Source organism: Dipodomys merriami, unplaced genomic scaffold (assembly GCF_024711535.1).
Source record: "Dipodomys merriami isolate MVZ:Mamm:240054 unplaced genomic scaffold, mDipMer1.0.p SCAF_136, whole genome shotgun sequence".
Classification (NCBI taxonomy): Eukaryota; Metazoa; Chordata; class Mammalia; order Rodentia; family Heteromyidae; genus Dipodomys; species Dipodomys merriami.
The window spans coordinates 2,474,932-2,491,271 of record NW_027202671.1 but is presented as its reverse complement, the minus strand read 5'-3'; the positions used below and the strand labels follow the sequence as shown (position 1 = coordinate 2,491,271).

Sequence of the window (16,340 nt, the reverse complement as noted above, 5' to 3'; positions counted from 1 at the left end):
AGGGAGGGAAGGAGGAAGGGAAAAAACAATTATGAATGTGCACTTATTTGATAAAGACAACACCAAGTGTTTTTTTCAGTAAGAATATTTGAAAATGAATAAAATATATAAGAAAAAACAAGAATGTGTATCAATATATTTATGAAATATCCTGTTTCATCAATTGTTTCTGTGCATTATACATTTTGAAAATTGTCTTTAAAAATATTCTTTCGTCAAATGTTGTCCAAAGAGAAACACATTCTTTTCAGGCCTTTTTGCCGGCAATAAAATGTGTTGATAAGATTGCCATCCAAGTTCAACCACATCTTTGTGGAGTTTTTCCATGGAGGCCAGGCCCGGGCTCTGGGAGCCCACCTTCTGCACTTATGTAGAGTTTCCAGTTCATATATTGGGGATTGAGCTCAGGGTCTCACATTCCTCTGCTTGCTTACTTGCTTGGCTGGCAGGCTAGCATTTGATCCACAACTCCAGCCTGATTTTTTTTTGCTGGTTATTATCAAAAAAAGAAGAAGAATTTTCTGTGTGGCACAAATTTAAAGCTTGACCTTCTGGATCTCAGCTTCCTTTGGGTAGTGAGGATGATAGGCATAAGCCACTGCTGCCCCATGGATGTGGACAGATACATACTTAAGACTTGAATTCCAAACACTTAATAGTCATTTATTCTCTGAGTCCCATGAATGATTTGCATGACTTTCTAGGTGTGAGCACCCTGAGAGGAGTTGTACTCAAGATTAAATTTGGACACAGAGAGAACAATTCAAATCTCTTTAGTATAACCCATAATGAGCTCACCCTCTTAGAAGACTTTATAGGAAATAAATGGAACAACAAAGAGGCATACGTGGAAGGCCACACAGCACTGTGGTACATGCTCCACACCCCAATGTCAACATGGCCAGCATGGGGTCAGTGGTCAAGGATGACTTCAGGAAAGACAAGGATGTGATCTATAGGAAACCATTGTTTCCTCTGTGAGCTCTGGTCTTTGAGAAGTGCAAGCTTCCCCTGCACTCCAGGGGAACCTGGCATGGACAACAACGACACCTGCTCCTCCCACTCCTTCAATGAGGAAATCATAATCTACACCAAGCAGCTCTACACCAAACAGCCCCTTTTTTCATCAAGCACAGAGATGGATAATTTGATGGTACAGGATTACAAGAATGAAGGTTTCAGCTTTTGGACCTTTTATAAAAGGTCCATGAACTGTGTGACAATTTCTGTCACTGGTATAGTAGTTACTGGTATAGTAGTTGAAGGAGAAAATGCCCATCGATCTGCTCACTGATGAGAGAGATAGCAGCTCAAAGTCACACCATGAAGAACTTTCAATGCTTGATATGGACCTGTTAAGATAGTTTAACTCATCTTGGTTTAGTTTCGGCATGTCGATATTTACTAGGTAAAGGTCCATTTCTCCCACGTTCTCAAATTTGTTAGCATAAAGTTTTGAGTATTCCCTTATAATGTTCTGAATCTTGGTTGTTTCTGGGGTGATGTTTCCATTCTCATCTCTGAGTTTATTTATTTGGGTGCGTTCTCTTCTTTTTCTGATAAGATTTGCTAAGGTTCTGTCTATTTTGTTAATTTTTTCAAAGAACCAACTCTTTGTTTTGTTGATTCTTTCTATGGTTTTTTATTTTAATTCATTTAATTCTGATTTAATTTTAAGTATTTCTTTCTGTCTACTGGATTGGGGTTTATCTTACTGCGCTTTTTCAAGGAGGCTTAGATGTCTCATTAAATTGTTGATTTCAGATCTCTCCAATTTGTTGATGTAGGAACTCAGAGCTATAAACTTACCTCTGAGTACTGCCTTTGTTGTGTCCCAGAGGAGCTGGTAGTTTGTGTGCTCATAGACCCTCTTAACAGGTGCATATCAAGCATTGAAATAGAAACAGCAATAAGAGACCTCCCCTCAAATAAAGCCCAGGACCAGATGGTTTTACAGCGGAATTCTACAAGGTCTTCAAAGCAGAACTCACTCCAATACTCCTTCAACTCTTCAATGAAATTGAAAGAGAAAGTTCACTACGAAATTCATTCTATGAAGCTATAATAACCCTCATCCCAAAACCAGGCAGGAACTCATCAAAGAAAGAGAACCATAGACCCATATCTTTGATGAACATTGATGCAAAACTTCTCAACAAAATTTTGGCCAATCAACTTCAACAATTCATCCAAAAAATCATATACCACGATCAAACAGGATTCATTTCAGGGATGCAAAGCTGGTTCAATGAGGAGGCAACAACACTTGATAAGAAATGTACTCGTTATCTTGCCCATGTAATTCTAACTCCTCTGTACAGTATTCTCACAATAAAAAAAATAAAAAAAAAGAACTTTCAGTCTCCTCCACAAATTTCACTGGCCATAGCCCATAACCTCTTGACTTTCTCAAATTAGAAAATGCACAGTCTATTTAGCTGCTGGTTATAGAAGACAACTAAAGTTTCAGTGATGGCAAATTTGTGTCATTGTTGAGAAATCAGAGTAAATATGTACCTTCATCTACATAATTTCCTCCAGCTTTTATTACAATGTCTATGACCAAAACTACCACAAAATACTTTTCAGTACATTCAGGAAATACTGGTGAAAATGGTTTCCAGAAGTAAATGATGAGAAGTCGCCCACACACAGCTTAACAATGATTACAACAATCTACTCTTCACTCCATTGCTTTGTTAGAAATCTCTCTTCACTATGTTTGCACAGACTTTACAAAGTTATTATCATTTTCAACAATTATTTTTATACTCCTCAATATGTTGGTACAAAGTTCATCACAAATAAAGATAGTTTGCTAATTCACCTCTCAATTTAATGTCTTCTTCTTTGCTTGGTGTATAGAATTTCGAAAAGGACATCTTGTATAATTTGCTATGTGAGGAAGTGATACTAGTAAACATTTCAGTGTTTAATACACTCTGATATGTGAAATGATACACCACAGAGTATGGTATTTGCCATGTTTTTCTATGTGCTTTAAACAACTAAGGTGTTTTACCATTATTTCTGTCTTCCTTAGACATGAATAGCTTCTGAATTATCATGAATATATGTGAACTTTTAGAAATACATTCAACTTTAGTACTAATATTATTTTGTTCTTAATCTTGTTTGAATGGTGAATTATAAGGATTGACATAGATTATTTTAAAATCATATAATTTTAAAATGGTTTTTCATTTGTGCAATATATTTAAATACTCAAAAATAGAGTCCTTTAGAGGAGGAAGTAGAAGAGGAGGAGGAGGAAGAAGAGGAGGAGGAAAACAAGATGAAATTTCCATTTCTTAAGATAAATGTTGACAATATGAGAAGAAAAAAGTTTGTCAGAGGAAATTGTTGTAACGTAAGCTGAAATAAGATTCAAAGAAATGTGAGACAGTGAAAACACAGGACTGTAATCAACCATGACCACAGATGAAAAAGGCTCACACAAATATATTGTGAAACTGGTGAATTTTGTGGCACTGGGATTGGAACTCAGGCCTTGAACTCACTAGGCTGACATTCTCCCACTTGAGCTGCACTCTCAGCTCAGTAAAATTATTCTAACAGTTACACAGGTGAGGACACTGAGGAAAAGTGAGGCTAAGGAACTGGATGGGCACCACACAATCACTAACCATATGGAGCCATGTCCCTAACCCAGTTTTCAATCAGACCCTGCATGATAACAGTTGGACTCAGATTATAAATGAAGTTATATATCTTGAGTGTGCAAAGAAATTTCTGGAATTGATATAGTACAAATAAAGCTTTATGGAGGCATATAAAGCAGATGGAAAGGCAAAGGAAAGGCTATAGGGCAACATACCACTTAGAGGAATGATGTCCAGAGCCACAGAAAAGAGGCAATGTGCAAACACACACACACACACACACACACACACACACACACACACACACACACACACACACTACTATGGCCAATAGAGCTACGCTGTTTACTAATTCTATTAAAGAATGAGGCAGTTTCAAGAATCTCATGAAAAATCACTCAGCAGCAAAACTAAAATAAGTCTGCAGTATTAACTTGTGGCCAATTCTTAGTTGGAGCCTCATCTAATCAAGCACTAAAGAAACACCTGGACCTATACTTCTTTGAGCCTGGCTTACTTCACATAATATAATTTTTTTCCAAGTCTTTCCATTTCCCAGCAAATGGGGCAATGTCATTCTTTCTGATGGAGGCATAGAATTTCATTGTGTATATATACCACATGTTCTTGATCCATTCATCTACTGAGGGGCATCGGGGTTGATTCGGTTTCTCTTATTTGCAATAACTAGTATATATGTAGGACAAGCAGAAAAGCTCAGATAAGATGATGTCATATTTACATATTTCTAAGGACTAGATTCTGGCTGGAAGCTTTACAGCCAATGTCTACAAACCATTGGCTCCTGGAAATATAGTAGAAGGATTTTACTTACTTATAATTTGGTTGCTGGTCAGTAAGCACTCTGTAGTTTTTCATATAAAGTTTTCATTTGGGATTCAAACAGCAAAAAAGCAGCCAAGCAAAATTCCCCAAGCAGAAATTATTTCTCAGTACTGGAGCTTGAACTCAGGGCCTGGGCTCTGTCGTTGAGCTTCTTTGTGCTCAAGGCTAGCATTCTAACACTTGAACCACAGTGCCACTTCCAGTTTTTCTGGTGGCTAATTCGAGATAGGAGTCCCACAGTGTTTCCTGCCACGGTTGGCTCTGCACCGCGATCCTCAGATCTCTTTGAACTGCGATCCACAGATCTCAGATTCCTGAGTAGGAATGCTGAGGATTACAGGCATGAGCCATGGGTGTGAGTCACTGGAGCCTGGCAGGAATTGTTTTAATACAGGAAATAAGTCTAATCACTACTTTCTTAATTCCTGACTAGGTGTCATTCTGCCTATGTGAAAAAATACTAAATTCCCTCCTGTTTTCCAAATCTCATAGAAAGTCCTGTAATGACACAATCCTGCAGGAAACCAGAGAAGGAAAAGGGATTTCAAAAATTGGCTTCCACTAGCGATCATAATGATCATAATGATGAATTGAGATAGCTGACAGCCCAGGATGGGCTAAACTCTCAAAATGTTCCCCCTAAGGCATGGGACTAGAATTCACTTAAATTTGATTCAGTTTTGTCTAACAATCCGGCATTATGAAAAACAACTTTCATTAAGTCTTAGAGAAAACAATAAGAACCTGGAAATTGTGTGAAACATCACAAGTTGTTTGTGATGTCACACAGCAAAAAAACAGTTGAAAAAACTTTCCTAATTTAAAAAATAAAAGAATACCACAACACACAAAATGGAAAATAAATTATGTGGTTTGAAATTATTTTTCTGATGTGTGTCCATAACTCATCTGTAATTTTAGCTACTCGAGAGGTTGAGTTCTGAGGGTGATTGTTTGAAGCCAGCCTGAGTAGGAAATCCTGTGGGAAATTTCTTTCCAAGTAACTACCAGAAACCTAGAAGTAGAGCTTGGCTATAACAATAGAGCACCAGTCTTAAACAAAATGAAGATCAGAGACAGCATCCAAGCCTGAGTTCATGTCCCAGTTCTCGCATACTTATACTTGTATACATATATACTTATATTTATGTATACACTTATATATATACTTATAAATATTATACATATTTCCCTGCAAATAGAAACATTTAAATTTGATCCAGTCCCTTGTATAATTTCTTCCACTTATTTCCTGGGCAACAGGAGTACTGTTTATAAATAATTACCTTGCCCTTTTCTTCAAGGATTTCCCTATCATAGTTGCAAAGTATCACATCTCACATTCGTATCTTTGACACACTTTGGATTAATTTTTGTAATGGTAAGATTAGGGAAGTAGATTCTGTCTTCTATATGTACATTCCCAGTGAATTAATCACCAATTTTTGAACAGACTCTCTTTGCTCCAGGGTACGTTTGACTCTGGTAAAATTCAGATGGCTATAGCTATCTGGGTTTATTCCTGGGTCTTATTTACTCTTCCTCTGGTCTACATGTAGCCCAAGCTTGCCTGAAAATGATATTCTGGTGAAGTGAATCCTAGTGAAATGACTTTCCAGGTGTCCTCCTTCTCTGAGTTTGTTGCATGGAGGAGATCTTTTCTCAAGGGAAAATTTTCCACATGAGTTCACACTTTTAAGAAGTTCCAACCTTTTCATAGTTGTTTAGCCAATGCCTAAGATGCTCTCAGTGTATCTTTTCCACTACTCTGATACAAACCTTCACATCAATGGAGCAATCTATCAAATAGCTCTCAAATTGTCATCCCGTCTTATCTCGATAAATCAAAGTAGTTGGGCTTGCAGTTATGAGCCACTACATCAACATAAATCCAGTATTTTTAATACTAAAGTATGAAGCATAATTTTATATAACATTGATATCCATTCTTTCCTTTCTCTGTTAGCATAGACCTTTCATGATCTATCTCTAGGAACATTCCAGAAAACTACTTCCATCTTCAGGTTGACCACAAGGCTCAGAAGTTTTTGCTCTTCTTGGGCCTTTGCTCTTCCCAAAAAGCATTTCTGTTAAGGGTCTATTAAATATTATTACTTCCTTCTTCTGAACTGATGACATAGTATCTTTTTAATAATTTATTCATGTTCATGCCAGTGATATTTACAAGTTCTGCCCCTGGCAAAAATCACAAAATTCAGCTGGCAGTAAGATTTGAGCAGTCTTTGCTTCCTGAGTTCCACTGTGTAATCCTAATCTTGAAAACTCCAGTTCAAATGCAAGTCAAGGCTACTGCTACAATTATTCCATAAGGAAAGAGATGGGTAAGACAGCCTTTAATGGAAGGGTGTAGTGTTCCCACCTAATTGATTCCCTTTGTCAGCACCATGACACAGTGAGAGGAGGAATGGTTTCTGTGACACAGAGCATGAGGCGGGATTGTAAGACATGAGGCAGAGCCATCAGCCCATCAGTGTACCCTTCACTGGCACTCAGAAGCCCCTACTCTTTACCAAAATCACATCTTATAAATAGCATAGGGAACACACATCCTAATCCACCAACTACCTTGTGGCTATTCAACACTCAGAATTCATGGTGAACTTATATTTTTCTTGAACTGCTGTGAAATGTGTGAGAAGATGACTCATTTCAATTTCCTACTGAAGCTGTTCTTGAATCAGAATAGAACCAGCTTTGTGAATATTGGAGCAACGATTCACAGTTTAGACACTGGTATGCCAAACTCAAAATCCTAGAGATTGCTATGTCACAAGTTGGCCACCAGAGGGCAAGCCAATCTCTCAATCAACAAAGCCCCAGAGTCCAGATCTTGAAAGATGTAGAAGAGTCAACAGGAACCTGAGATTGGCAGGCTCCCTAAACCGGTATCATGGTGCCCATGTGCCTGAGATACTACTCACACTGCCATGGCTCTCCATGTGTGTGTTTCTGAATATTGTCTACTTTATTTGATCTGTAATAAGCACACCCTGAAAATGACACTCCTTTTCACTAGGATTCTGAGAATGGAGTGAGAACTCCAGTTCAATGATAGACCTGGATGTGTGAGAACCCGCGCTGCCCTCTGAGGTGTGTCAAGCCATGTGCGCACAGTCAGCATGACTTGGCCTTGTGAATTTTCAGTAGGACTGAACACACTGAGGCCCGCCTTCTAAAAGGTTCAGGTGAGAGATAATTGAGTGTATATAGAAGGAATTGGAGATGGAAGGAGTTTGAAATTTTAGTGCTATCACAGAACCTGATTTTCAGAATCCTCAGCAATGAACAAGATACACAATAGACTCTAAAGGTACACAATAGACTTTAAAGGTACACACTAGATCATTGATCAACATGTCCTCCTTATGTGGCTAAGGAGAACACATGCTGGCTGAGAGGAGACTGTGGATGAGGGACATTTGCTGACTTTCCATGAGTGAGGAGAACAGCAGAGAACTAAGCCAGCCCCACAGAGCAGGTAAAACTCTGTCTTTCCACCTGGTCATGGCCTTTTGGCTAGATTCAGTTCCAGTGGGTGGTTAGCATTTTCCTTCACTAAATCCAAAGTCACCCCAAGGCAGGGCTGTTGTTACCCCAGGTTCTCAGCTCCACCACTCTGGAGTGTGACTGCTTCTTTTGTAGCCCAGAGCAAGAATGTCAGAACTGAACAGAGGCTCCGGATCCAAATTTCTACAGTTTCTTCCAGTGCCTAGATGTGTAATTCAGCTTTCACATCTCCACAATCGCCGAAACCACATGAATAATTACAAAAAAGATTTCATAGTCAGCTGTTAGGCCTAACTTGTTCCAACCTCACCACAGTAAGATGTTCATGGCATCTGCCTTCTTCATTCTACTTAGATGCTTTGTGATGTGTCACTAACACTCTCAGAATTCCTAGACTCTGGGTGTGCATGATGAAGGCAAAGATTGCTTTGAAACTAGGCTGAGTCTCCAGAGAAAGAGCAGGATATGCTATCTGATTAATCAAAGTTCTATGCATGTTTTATCTAGATCCAAGATGTTTCTTCAGGGACATATTTTGCCATGACATTCTTATTTCATGTTGTTTTCCAAAAGTTACATGTTCAGATAAACAGTGGTAGACTTCTCTCAAAAATATTTTTTATATAATAAGGGTGATGAACAAAGTGGCTAGAGTTACATACTTAAGGTAATGATTACATATCTATTTAAACATTTTTATCCCATCTCTTTTATTCTCCTGTTTACCCCTCCAGACTCGTTCCCCCCACAAGTTGTAAAGTTCATTTCCAACATAATGTCCAGGGATTATTATTGTTGTATTAGTTCATGCTTTATCTAGTTATGTTCTTTATGCAGTTATTTCTATTTTTGTCTCTTCTATTTCTTTTTCTGTTTTATTTTGCTGTACCCATTGGTTTCTATGTAAGTTTATCTGATGCATGGAAGGGAAAGGGATATACTCTCTCTCTCTCTCTCTCTCTCTCTCTCTCTCTCTCTCTCTCTCTCTCTCTCTCTCTCTCTCTCTCTCTCTCTCTCTCCTCTCTCTCTCTCTCTCTCTCTCTCTCTGTCTCTCTCTCTTCCTCCCTCCCTCTCTCTCTCTCCCTCTGTTTCTCACTCTCTCCTCTGTCTCTCTCTCTTCCCCACTCTCTCACTCTCTTTCCCCAAGAGATGCAATTTTTCTCTTGGGGATGCAAATATCCATACTGGTATGAGGGCAGGCATAATGTTCCCACTCACTAAGAAAGGATAAAGATAGAAGCATGTATGAGTGGGTAGCAGTGATTTTTGCTGAAGTTAACAAATCCAGCTTCAAAACTTACAATTTCTTGCTTTTGAAGCATGAGAGGTAATAAGTGGCACAAAGGTGATAAAATATGAGAAGTGTCAGATTAGCATGAAATACTCTCTACTCACATACTGGGAATAGAAGGCACCTAAAGTTTCAGCGGTCCCAAATTTGTGTGAGTCATTATTGAAAATCAAGGTAAAATTACTTTAGCTTATATTGTAGTGGCCATGACTAAAACTACCACAAAATACTTTTCAATACATTCTATATGTTTCATACTATATCTTTAGTTAAAGAAATTAAACAAGCCAGGGGAAGGTGGCTGATGCCTGTAATCCTAGTTGCTCAGGAGGCTGAGATCTGATGATCATGGTTGAAAGCCAGCCAAGGCAGGAAAGTCAGTGAGACTCTTTTCTCTAATAAACCACTCAGAAAACCAGAAGTGGTGCTGTGGCTGAAGTGGTAGTGCACTAGCCTTGAGCTGAAGAGCTGAGGAACAGCACCCAGGCCCAGAGTCAAGCTGCATGACCGACAAAAAAAAGAAAAAAGAAAAAGAAATTAAACTAATGGGCACCTGTGTCTCACACATATAATCCTATCTATTCAGTAGGCTGAGATGCAAAGATTGCAATTTGAAGACAGCCCAAGCAGGAAAGTCCATGAGCCTCTTACTTCCAATTAACCATCCAAAATCTGCAAGTGAAGATGTGGCTAAATTGGTATAGCAGAGTGATAGACCTGAGCACAAAATGTAAGGGATGCAACTCAGGTCCTGATTTCATGCCCCAGGAAGAGTACAGAGAGAGACAGAAACAGAGACAGAGACAGAGAGAAACAGACCCAGAGCCAGAAACAGAAACAGAAACAGAGACAGAGTTGAATCATTTTATCTAGGTCCCAATGGCTAATACCTATCAACCTACATACTCTTGAGCATGAGATATCAGAATAGTTGCTCAAAAACAGCCTGCATAAGAAAGTCTATGAGATTCTTATATCCAATTAATAACTAAAATGCCAGAAATGGAAGTGTGCGTCATGTAGTAGAGCGATAACGTTGAAGGATAAAGCTAAACTCAATACCAAGACTCTGAGTTCAAGACTGAAGTACAAAAACTAAATGGAAGGAAGGAAGGAAGGAAGGAAGGAAGGAAGGAAGGAAGGAAGGAAGGAAGGAAGGAAAGAAGGAAGGAAGGAAGGAAGGAAGGAAGGAAGGAAGGAAGGAAAATTTTCAACATATAAATATTTGGTATGGAGAACACAAAGTGAGTTTTTCCCCAGACAGAATTACTGAGAGTGCATAAAAGATCTAAGTAGAACAAGACTTTGTTTCAATGTATTTATGAAATACTGGTATCATCACTTGTTTCTGTGCATTATACATTTGAAAATAAAAATGCCTTCTATATTCAAATGTTCTCCAGGGACAAGCATATTCTGCAGACAAATTTTTGTTTCTCTTGTCTGGTTGGAACACCTGTGGAAGCAAGGCCTGTGGTGAGTTACTGAGTTGAGCCAACTCTGCAGCTGCGCTCAGCCCTGCCCACAACCTGCTGATTTCCATGTTCCCAGAGCACAGCCCACTGCCCTGAACACTTATTCATAGGCTGCTCACACTGTGCAGCATTCAGTCCCAGTCAGCAAACAGCATGGACATGAGGACCCCTGCTCAGCTCCTGGGGCTCCTGCTGCTCTGGCTCCCAGGTAAGGAAAGACAATGCTGGGGATTAACCAACCCAGTCTAACACAGTATGGGCTATCTGGTACTTCAATGAAGGCCTCTTATTACATGATTATCAAAGAGGATATTTGTTTTTATGTTTCCACTGCCAGGTGCCAAATGTGACATCCAGATGACACAGACTCCATCCTCCCTGGCTGCATCTCCAGGAGACAGAGTCACCATCAATTGCAGGGCCAGTCAGGACATTAGCAGTTGGTTAGCCTGGTATCAGCAGAAACCAGGGAAAGCTCCCAAACTGCTGATATCCAAAGCATCTAATTTAGAATCAGGTATCCCATCCAGGTTCAGTGGCAGTGGATCTGGTACAGAGTTCACTCTCACCATCAGCAGCCTGCAGCCTGAAGATTTTGCTACTTATTTCTGTATGCAGCATAGCAGCTATCCTACCACAGTGACACAAGTCATAACAAAAACCTACAAGGGAAGCAGAAGTAAGAGACTGGGCTGCCCCAGCTGTTGTTCCTGCAGCCTCCACCTGCTGAAAGTGCTTCTCATATGCATTTCTGAGGATCACAGGAAGATTTGGTAGAAGTGGCTGGGCAGAATTCTCTCTACTCTAGCTCTCTGTTTGCAGCAGTACAAACATGCCAATGCCTCTTCTGTTTCAATAGAGCACAGAAATGATCACGTGGGAGGAGTCTGTGAAAGCATCAATTGGGGTGCGTTAGTAAAGTAGAAAGAAGCCAGCTAATCCCAGTTGGTTATATTTAATACGAGATATTTATTCTAAGCTTCTGCCATTCAAGGATTGGGTTACATTACAGAGTAAAGCTAAACACACAAATGAAGTGTTTTCTGGTGTTCCTCAACCCCAGATGATCCACCTTTGAAACTAGAGGTCTCCTTACTTAGGTCCTTGCCCTGTCTAGGCACCCAAGGGTGGGTGCCAACCTTCTCAACTGCTTGTAAATCCTGACAGGTGACTTCAATCCTCCCCTCCACCCCAGTGTCTGCTGCAGATTTCAGTGCATTCTAAAACACACTCTTCTAACTTTAGATCTTCATGAGGACTCCTCATGCAGAAACTCTACAGGAAATACTGGTGAAAATGGCTTCCAGAAGTAAATAATGGGAGAAGTCGCACACCACAGCAAAACAATTATTACAACAATCTACTCCCCACTCCATTGCTATGTTAGAAATCATCAAGTTGTGTACTGGTGGATTGGTTTCCTGATTTTTTTTTAAATGTGCTTGACCTGGGGCTTGAACTCAGGGCCTAGCTGCTAATCCTGAGGTTTGTGTGCTCAAGGCTAGCACTCCCACATCTGGCTTTTTTGGTGCTGAATTGGATATAAGAGTCTCACAGACTTTCCTATCCAGACTGACTTCAAATCTCAGTGCTCAGATCTCAGATTCCTGAATAGCTAGGATTACAGGAGTGAGCCACTGGTCCCTGTAAGGTCTGTATGGACTTCCAAGGTGACCAGAGGCAGCCTGCAGCTCAAAATAAACCTTTCCCCGGGCTGGGAAAGTGGCTCAGTGTTAGAGTGCTTGCCTTGCATGCCTGAGACCCTGGGTTCTATTCCTCAGCACCACATAAGCAAAAAGAAAAAAGCCAGAAGTGGCACTGTGGCTCAAGTGGTAGAGCGCTAGCCTTGAGCTGAAGATCTGAGGGACAGCGCCGAGGCCCAGAGTTCAAGCCCCATGCCCGGAACCAAAAAAAAAATAAAAAATAATAAACCTTTCCCCTGCCTGAATTCCATGTGTTGCACTCTTTCCTCAGCTGCAGAGTTAATTTACCTAACAGTTTCTAGGTTCTGGCCATTCTTTATTGTTATTAAGGAGTTGGACCATGGTAGCTTTCAAACAAAGAAGGAAAATAAAGTCAGAAGACATAATGCCAGATTTCTGAACTTAAGATTTTCTGGGAGGGGCTGAGTTAATTGAATTGCAATGGGAATTCTAGATTTACATATCCTACTTTAACTATTTTTTAGAGATTTTTATTTTTGCATTGTGTTAATTCTATATTTTTAATTAGAGAAAATTATAATGATGTTGTGTTCTGATTCATGAACAGGGACATATTTTTATGTAGTTATGTCTCCTTGAATCTAAAAGGGTTAGTTCTCTATTCATTGTGTTTCCACAGACTTTACAGAGATTTCTATTATTTCTTAGAATTTATTTTTATTCTCCTCATCAGCAAATAAAGACAATTTCCTACTTTACTTCTCAATTTAATATCTTCTTTTTGTTCTTGCTTTGTAGAATTTGGAGGACATGCTTAATAATTTTGCATGTAAAGAAATGATAGTTAATGATGGGAGAAATGTTCAAAGATTTCACCACTGATTATGATATTTGTCATAGAGTTTTACACATATTTTAAATTACTAAGATATTTTTCCATTGTTTCTGTCTTACTTAGACATGAATGATCATGAATAGATGTGGAATTTTTAAATATTTTCCACTACTATTATCTTGTTCCTAATCGTGTCAGAATGATTAATTATATGAATCAACAGATTTTTTTAATTGTGAAAATACTGTACAGAGGGGTTACAATTACACGGTCAAGGTAATGAGTACATTTCTTATCAAGCATTGTTGCCTCCTCCTTTTTTCCCCTTCCCATCCCTTCCCATCTCCCCCTCAACCCCCCACCCACTCCCCCCGTCCCCACCCCTCCTGAGGCCAAAGTTGTAAAGTTCTCAATAGATTAATTTTAAATCATCTAATTTTAAAATGGCATTCTATTTGGGTAAATATATTTAACTTGCTCAAAATGGATTCTTTGAGCAAAGGTGGAGGAAGAAAAGGAGGAAAAAGAGGAGGAGAACCAGATTAAGTTCTCCCTTTTATAAGACAATTTTTGACAATGTGAGGAGGAGAAAAAAGCTGAAGCATCTGGATATGTATGATCAAAGAAGAAGTTACGGTGACCTGTGCTGAAATAAGACTCAAAGACATGTGAGACAGTAAAACCTCAGGACTGCAATCTGCCATAGCCATAGAAGAAGAGGCTTGAAACTCATACAAATACACCGTGAAACTGGTCAGTTTGGTAGCACTTGGGTTGGAGCTAGGGCCTTGAGCTCACTAGGCTGGCATTCTCCCAACTGAGCTGCACTCTCAACCCAGTAAATTTATTCTGACAGTTACACGAGTAAGGACATTGAGACAAAGAGAGGCTAAGGAACTGCACTGGTGCCACACAGTCACTAAATATATGGCATTGTGTCCCTAACCAGTTATCATAACCCTAGGACCTACATGAGAAGAGTTGAACTGTATACAAACATAATTCTGAAACAAATAGAACTAATAAATGTTTATGGACGTACATAAAACAAATGGAAAGGCAAAGAATTTTCACTGCCATAGGGAAACATATGACTTAGAAAAATGATGTCTACAATCTCACACAAGAGGCAAAGTGTCGTTCTGGTTTCACAAGGGGATGGTCTTGGGCAAAGCATGGCTACCCAATAAACACAATTTGGAGAATCTGGAAAATACAGCCTGGATTCCTTGTAGACCAGGACAATGAACATGTTTCCTTACAGTAAAATAGAAAACCAGAAGCTAGAGTGATGGATAATGAAATCTTCGGGGAAATGGTGTCATTCACTCTAGGGTCAGATATAAAAGCCACTTCTTTGCCATTGAACCAAATACACACACACACACACACACACACACACACACACACACACACACACACACACACACACACACACACTATTATGGCCAATAAAGTGATGCTGTTTACTAATTCTGTTAAACAATGAGGAAGTTTCAAGGCCCTCAAGGAAGATCACTCAGCAGCAAATGTAAGATATATCAATATTAGCTTCTGGTCAATTCTTTGTTTAACCTCATCCAGTCATACACTAAAGAAATACCTAGAAGATTTGGTGCTAGAAGTAGTGAAATAAAACTAGCATAATTACTCTGCCCGCAACTTGTCAAATACTGTCTGGCTGATTTTACCTGACAGATGAATTACAGGGTCATCGGGACTAAAGTCTACCATCAGGCTGAGGTGAGGTATTTTCTCACATTCTCCTCCCATTCTGTCCTGCTGTCAAGAACTCATATCAATGCCAAAGCAGAGGTCTGGGCAGATCTACCTCAGGTGGGACCCAAAGTGAACCATGGAAGCCCAAGCTCAGCCTCTCTGCCTTCTGTTACTCTGGCTCCCAGGTGAGAAAAACAAGAGATAACAATGACCTCTGCTCTGCAACCACAGTAATGAAACCTCCATGTAGATCGACCACACTCATTCTAGAAGGAGACATGTTTGATGAGACGGTCATGACTGATTTTTCTATTTTCAACCTCGGATACCACTAGCGAAGCTCTACTGATGCAATGTCTAGCCTTCTTGTATTGGTCTCCAGGAAAAACAGACAATATCACCTGCCAGGCTAGTCGAAGTGTTAGCTCCAACTTGGCCTGGTACGAACAGAAACATGGGCAGACTACCAAACTCCTTATCAATGGGACAACCAGAGCCACGGGCATCCCTGCCAGGTTCAGTGGCAGTGGATCAACCAGACTTTACTCTTAACATCAGCAGCCTGGAGGCTGAGGATGCTACAGTTCATCACTGCTACCGGTATGATAATGGGTATTCCACAGTGATTCAGCATAAAACAAAATCTTGAGCATTGTTTTGGCAAACCAGCCACTTCCTTTGTAGGCAGATGGTTTGGTGGTTGCTCGGTTCTGGCATGTCTGCCTTTATCTGGGAATCTGCTGTTTCTGAAAAATAAAATAAAATAAAAATAAAACACCTCCACAACAGCACTCAGGCCTTGAGTTCAAGGAACTACACAAACACACACACACACACACACACACACACACACACATGGTACTAGAGCATCGCTAAGAGTAAAGATTAAATTTATCACATCTGCCATTTGATCCTGTGAAACATTTAGGTACCTGTAACACAAAAATTTCTACAATGTCTCTCAGCAACCTGACCATGTTTTTTTCAACTATTATCATGCACAAAGAAAGACACAGAAATCCATGTACACAAATGACTTCCTGTTCCCTACAAATCCTACCAGGACTAAGTGGAGAAATGCAATCTCTCAGGCAGAGAGGAAGGATGGAAATTCATGGTTGTGTGAGAATGCAGCTGTCCACATATCAAGGCCCACTGACCCATGGCCTAGGGAGGAGATTTGTGATCAAAGCTAAAGCACATTGGGAGGGTAGCTATAACACAGTTGACAGTAACAATCTGCCACATCTTCAGCCTGGGTACTGCTGATAGTGAAAGTAAAGTCTCTCCCAGATCCACTGCCAATAAACCTGTCAGGGACTCCACATAACCATAAGTATGTGCCATAGATTAGTGGGT

General features: G+C 39.8%; 1 pseudogene; it reads left to right on the top strand.

Moving 5' to 3' along the window:
* Window positions 1-897: 897 nt before the first annotated feature.
* The window catches only part of LOC138825187 (homeobox protein Meis2-like), a 66,995-nt pseudogene continuing 51,552 nt past the window's right edge, over window positions 898-16,340 (top strand).